Below are 6,863 nucleotides of genomic sequence, written 5' to 3' on the forward strand. Positions count from 1 at the left end.
AGACCAGGGATCAAGTGGCTTATGTGAGGTTATTGGGCCACCAGTAAGCAGGGCCGACTCTCTTCCTCTTGGGCGCTTTGCTGCCTGCCCCACCTCCAACATGCACACAGGCACAAGACAGCCCCAGGTGCTGGGTGGCACCTCTTATTCCCCCTTTCCAAGACTTTTTTCCAGAGCATTGGGACAAAGTTAGAAAAGCTCTCTGAGTTTCTAAGAAAACTTTGAAATCCCTCTGCTGTAGCTGAAGAGGCAGTAGGGGGCAGGGGGAGGGGGTGGAGCGGAGGGATATGTTTCTGTAAAGTTGCTGGTGGTCAGATCTGTGGGTAAAGGCCCAGTCTCACTTTCAAAGCCAACCCAAGAGGAAGTCAGAATCATCATTTTTGGCATGTGTCCATAGAGGAGGTGGGGGAAATTAGAACAAAAAGCAAAGGTCACTGGCAAAATCTTGCCTGCATCTCCTGGCCTTGTGCGCAAGTGCCCAAAGTGCTTAGGTTGGAGGCAGAGAGCAGAATATAGGAGTAGAGATTGTCCCCAAGACTGTCCATTCAGTTCCACTCATGGGTGACCCAAACCAAGGTTTCCCCATTGGGGAGAGACAGAGAGCATCTTGTTGGGACTGCAGAAAGGATAAATTGGAGCTGGAACCCAGACTCCAAGGCACAGAGGGAGATACTTATCCTAGGTTGGAAGGTGATCAAACTCCCCTGGCAGCTCCCCACTTGCTTCTATCTCTCTATTCCCTTCCTCTACCTCTATACTGCCTCTCATTCCCTCAGCTTCATTTCAGCTGCCACCCTCGTCTTAATGATTCAGTTCAAGAACCATTTATACAGTGCTTGCTCTCCACCAGACACTGTGGTAAGTGCTGAGATAAAGGATGAACAAAACAGTCCCTTTCCTCAAGGACGGTAGCATGTAGACTATTGGGGAGGTAGATAACCAAATGATCACCATATCATGGCATGTCCCATAATAAAGGTGGGCACAGAGTGCTCTGAGAGCACATAACAGGCATCTCTCTGGCCCTGGAGGGGAAAGCTGGAGTCCAAGGCAGCTTTCTCAATGCAATTATGAGCAGAATCTTGAAAAATGATTAAAAGTTAATACAACAAACAAGAGGGGAAAGACACTTCCAGCAGAGGGAACATCATTAGCAAAATCAGGAAGACATGAAGTAGTAAGAATGTGTGAGCAAGGGATTTAACAGATTAGCATAAACTCTGAGGGAGTCTTCCAAATAAAGTTGGCAAAAGGGTATTGTATTCCCTGCCAAAAAACTTGAATTTATCCTACAGTTGATGAGAAACTACTCGTGGGCTTTACTCAAGGGGAAGACACTGTCAGATTTATGTGTTTGTTGGATCTCTTAAGTCAACTGGAGTAAAGAACACTAGATAGAAGAAGAGTGATATGGAAGGTGCTCTGACAATCCAGGTTAAAGTCGGTGAAGGGATGAAGTAGATTATACTGGTAGTTAGTTGGTGCCTACAGTGAAGATGACACGCATAGTCAAAAAAGCAGGTTCAGGACTGCAGTAGGACGGACATGTTGAAGTGCCTTTAAGAGTTCTAAGTAAGGCAGTCCAGCACGAGGGTTTCAAGCTTAGGAGAGCAGATAAGGAAAGTGTATGCATGTGGGAATCATAACATTTTCTTTGCCCTCATGCTATGTTCAGTTTTTAAGTCAGTCCCCTCCTTTCTTCTACTGAGAGCTTTCACCTCCTCTTCATTATTCCAGAATTGACCACTCTGTGCCTGGGAGCTTCCTCACAATGGGTAGAAATGTGTCTTTCTCATGTCAAGATTTGATCAATGGCACTGAGTAAGGGAAATTGCTTTGATTCCTCATACCGCTAATACCCACAAATATACTCTGAATCCCTGTGTTCATAAATGGTAGCATCCACAGACTCACATAAAATAATAGTATCAGAGTTGGATAGGACCTTAGGGATTATTTATTCCAACCCTTACTGCAGTACACTGTATTTCTTTTTTTTAAATTGTATTTGACATGCAATATTATATTAGTTTCAGGCTTACATCATAGTTGTTAGACATGTATATAACTTATTAGGTGATCCCTCCAATTAATCTGGAAGCCCCCTGACACCATACATAGTTATTTCAGTATTATTGACTATATTCCCTATGCTGTACTTTACATCCCTGTGACTATTTTGTAACTGCTAATCTGTAATTCTTAATCCCTTGACTGATACCTCCAGCCCTCCTGGTTTGCCCTTGTAGTAGTCCAGGTTGGTTGCCTACCAACATCCATTTCTCTACTTTCTCTTTCTAGTTTCTATACCTTGGTTGTTGACAGTATGAAAGTGTCCTTCCTTTATGGATTTGACTCATTAAAAAGTGCTAGAGAAAAGTCATCTTTTTCAATCATACACCAACTTCAGACATCCCTTTGTCAGAGAAAGTGACCCAATCTTTGGCTCTAGAAGATGAATCCTAGTTGGGCCGAGCCAGCCATAATAATCTCATTTCTCTTGCCATTGACTTGTTAAGAACGAACATGTGATCCTGTTCTGGCCAATAAAAAGTGAGGAAACTATTGAGAGAGGAGATTTTCCAACTCTTAAAATTCATAGTAATTTCTCTATTTTTTTGAGTGTTGTTTGGATATTATGACCTTGAGGTGGGGGGTTAGGGTGTGATGGAAACTAGTCATTAGTAGAAGCTGATATTCAGTTAGATAGTCATTTAGTGCTGCTCACTAAATATCTCTGCTTTCCAGGCAATTCTAGGGCCATTCAAGAGTAGAAGTGGAAAGTGACATAGTACTACTGGTCAACAAGTAGCAGAAATGATGTGTGTTATTTCTAAACCAGAGCATCTAATCTCCACTTCAAGACAGTCTACAGTCAATTTCTTCAGGCACAGTGATAGCAATGTTCTCTGTCAAAGTAGCTTTGTCAGCCCATAAGTGACTACAACGAGGAAAGTCCCACAGACAATAAAAATAGTGTCCTACCATGGACATGTAGCATGAGTAAAAATATACTTTTTCTTCTTAAAGCCACTGGAATTGAACTCTGTTATTGCAGCATATCCTACTCCATCCTGACTGACACAATGAAGATGATAGATGGAAAGATAGAATGAGCATTATTGAACCAGACACTGTGGTAAGCTCATGGAACTAAGTCCAGGGCTCCTCTAACTCTGGTCGTCTAGTAATGTGAAATAATAAAATTTCCTTGTATTGAATCCTCTTTGAATCCAGAGTTACTCTTAGATGTAGCCAAAGCCATGCTAATGGATACAGCATGTATTTTCTATCTCCAGTTTGACTTTCTCTAGGGTTTATACCTAGCTATGCTACTTTGTATTAATCATATCACTTCCATGGACTTTAGTTTTCTCTTCTATGAAGTAGGGAAGCTAAGTGGAGGGAGTATTTCTAACAAGGTATCTCTATTGTCTCTTCCCATTTTGAATCTCTAACCATGGCTCCATGGCCCGGCACGAACTGGTCCCTTGCTATCCTTCTAAGCTCATCTCCAATTACTCCTTACTCCCTCTAGCTACATTGGTGTCCTTGCTATTTCTCAAAGCTTTTGTATTTGTGGGCTTCCTAGAACTCCTTCAAGCCCCAGATGTCTGTACACTTCTTTCTAGGCTTCTACTTAAGTACCACTTATTAAAGAGGTTTCCCTGACCACTCTAATGAAGATGGCACAACCATCACACCACTAACCAACATTTCTTCCATCATAATCTATCTTCTCCCCATCATGATGCACTTTAATTTAACTATTCTTAAAAATTCTATTCCCACCTTCCACTAGAGTGCTTGCTCTTGTTTGAAAGTTGTTGTGTTTTGACTGTTGTATTCTCATTGCCTAGAACAGTGCTTGGCACTCAGTAGTCTTATGGTGGACTTGGAAGGGCCAATCTCCAGCTAACAGCTCCTCTAGGCTCTGCTTCATCTGTAGAAAGTTGTGTCTTCCAAGAACACAGCCTTTCTTCCATGGGTGGTCCACATCCGTAGACTAATCATGTTGAAATCAGCCATTTTCACCCCTATGCAGGAACTCTGATGGGCTGTATTTTCTCCAAAGTTCTAGAGCCCCCTGAGTCAAAGGCTCTGATGGGTCTGTATCATATTTGCTCAATCCTGCATCCTCCCCCATTTCAAACCTGCGTGCCAAAGTTTGTCTCAGCATTTGCTACAAGAGACCTGAGCTTGCACTATAGGCATTCAGTAAATATGTGTTGAATTAATAAATGAATGAATGATTGAGTCTGTGATACCCAGTTCCTTTAATGGCATCCCCATGAGTGATTACTTAGCTTCTGCTTTAGCATATCTAGTGACAAATTAGAAACTATCTACTCAGGCCATAAATTTCTATGTTAAATAGTTCTAATAGAAAATTAGACTACATTGGATTTTGTTATTATTGCTCATAGGTAAATCGATTTATTGGCACATACTGAACTTATAGTTAACTAGAGTCCTTTCCATACCTGTGCTAGTTGGATGACTTTTTTTGCTTTTATGTGAAATACTTTGTACACATTGTAGTTAATTTTATAAATTTTAGTTCGTTATTCCAGTCTTTAAAGCATTTTGGGAACCTGCCATCCAATATGCTGTTTCTCTCAATGTAGTAGACATTTATTCCTTACTTCCCAACATTCTTTCCCTCTTCCTTCAACCACAGTATCCTCTCTTTATTCAGAGATTTACCCTTCATCACTCTCACCCCATAGGGTCTGCATGACCCAAATTTAAGTTTCTTTTCACTTGATTTTCTTTCTGTAACTAGAAGGGTCCTAACTGATACAATGGACCTCACAGTTGATCAACATAACCAAAGTTTTAAATTCGAAAAGTTTTGCCCTCCTCTGAACCACCTAGCACATCCCCGGCTCTGTTTCAAGGCACGTAAGTAAGGGCTGAGAGGGGGAATAAAAGGAGTTGGGCAAGTCAACACATGGGAGATAAGACAGGTAGCCATTCATAACTATTATCATCAAGGTGCCTCTAAACATAGAATTTAGTTTAGGATCCTCTAGTTTGCTGGAAGCAGTTAGGAGAAAGTACAGATATAGCCACCAAGTGTTGTGATGGTTTATTACAACACAATAGACAGCTAAGACCATTCACATATCATAGTACAATCTCTAAACATAAATGTATCGGGGCCAACTTTAGTCCACAAGATATCTGAAGCTATTTTTCACTAGCTGCTGTACTTGTTTACTTTGGCTGCCACAATAAAATACCACAAAGTGGGTGGCTTATAAAACAAACTGAGTGGCTCACAGTTCTAGAAGCTAGAAGTCTGAAATTAAGATGTTGGGAGGGTTGGTTCATTCCGAGGGCTGTGAGGGAAGGGTCTTTCCCAGATCTCTCTCCTTGGCTGTAGATGGCCATCTTCATGCTCACATGATATTCTTCTTGTATGCAATTTGGCCTCCAAAGTTTCCTCTTTTTGTAAGGACATCAGTCATACTGGATTAGGGCCACCCTAATGACTTAATGTTAATCTTATTCCTTTCCTTATGACCCTGTCTCCAGATAAGATTACAATCTGAGGTACTGGGGGTCAAGGCTTCAATATATGAATTTGAAGGTAGAGGGGAGGTACAATTTAATCTATAATATCCAATAAATCTAAGAGTGATGTGCTCTGTATAAAACATTATGAAAATGTGTGCAAATGAAGAAGAAAGGAAGAAAGGTCATGTTTGTCACTATCTTTTCTTACAGGTATAATAGAGGATGACAGTTTAGGTTGTACTGGAAATGACTGGTCTTTTTCCTACTCTTTTCAAGACGCAAAGCAATTGCTCTACTGAAATAAGAGAGATTCCAAGTAGGAAGCAAAGCAAAGGGAATGCCTTCCCCTGGCATTCCCCACTAGAGATGGAATTAAGGAAGTTGGCATCATACATAATTACCACTCTAGAATTGTGGCATTTTAGAATTGGATGGGTTCATGAGAATTTACATCCTCTAAACTGTTTTTTCTAAATCTATATCTAGTCAGTCAGCCATGTGAGGGCAAGAATGACCTCAAATTATATCTACAGCTAGCCTGGCCTAGGATTAACTCATCTCAGCATTTACTTATTTATTCTGCCAATCAGTCCTTCAATAAATATTTAATGAGCCCCCACCATGTTCTAGTCACTGAGTGGACCCCAAAATATAAACAAATAAATTACCCTTTTTGAATTGTATTCTGGAGTTCTACTTAGGGCCTTATAGAACTATTTGCCCTCTACCACATGCCAGATGTTATCAACTGAATGTTTGTGTCTCCCCCAAATTCATATATTGAAGCTCTGCTCCCCAATGTGATGATATTTGGAGGTGGAGCTTTTGGGAGGTAATTAAATTTAGACGAAGTCTTGAGAGTTGGGTCCCAAGGATTGAGTTAATGTATTTATAAGAGGTAGAAACTAGAGCTCTCTCTGCCATGTGGAATACAACTAGAAGACAGCCATCTGCAACCCACTAAAGAGTCTTCAGAAGACACCAACCCTGCTGGTACCTTGACCTTAGATTTTCAATCCTCCAAAACTGTGAGAAATGAATTCCTGTTGTTTAAGCCATCCAGTCTTTGGTATTTTGTCATGGCAGCTTAAGTTAGAGATTAGAAGGTAAAAGTACTTTTTCAAGAAAACTTCAGAAATGTTTTCCTCCCTAGAGGAATGTCTACCAGCTCCATAGGACACAGATTCTTTCAATTAGGCCATGAGCTCCACTACATGTCTTAGCAAATTTAAAGCACCTGAGGAGACGTTTTGACAACACAGGTGATGTCTAGTGTGCGGGCCACATGCAAGCTCAATGTCTTAACAGCTTCTTGAGAAATATCCCTCCTTAAAAGGCTG

The sequence above is a fragment of the Rousettus aegyptiacus genome, unplaced genomic scaffold (assembly GCF_014176215.1).
Source record: "Rousettus aegyptiacus isolate mRouAeg1 unplaced genomic scaffold, mRouAeg1.p scaffold_m13_p_6, whole genome shotgun sequence".
Lineage (NCBI taxonomy): Eukaryota > Metazoa > Chordata > Mammalia > Chiroptera > Pteropodidae > Rousettus > Rousettus aegyptiacus.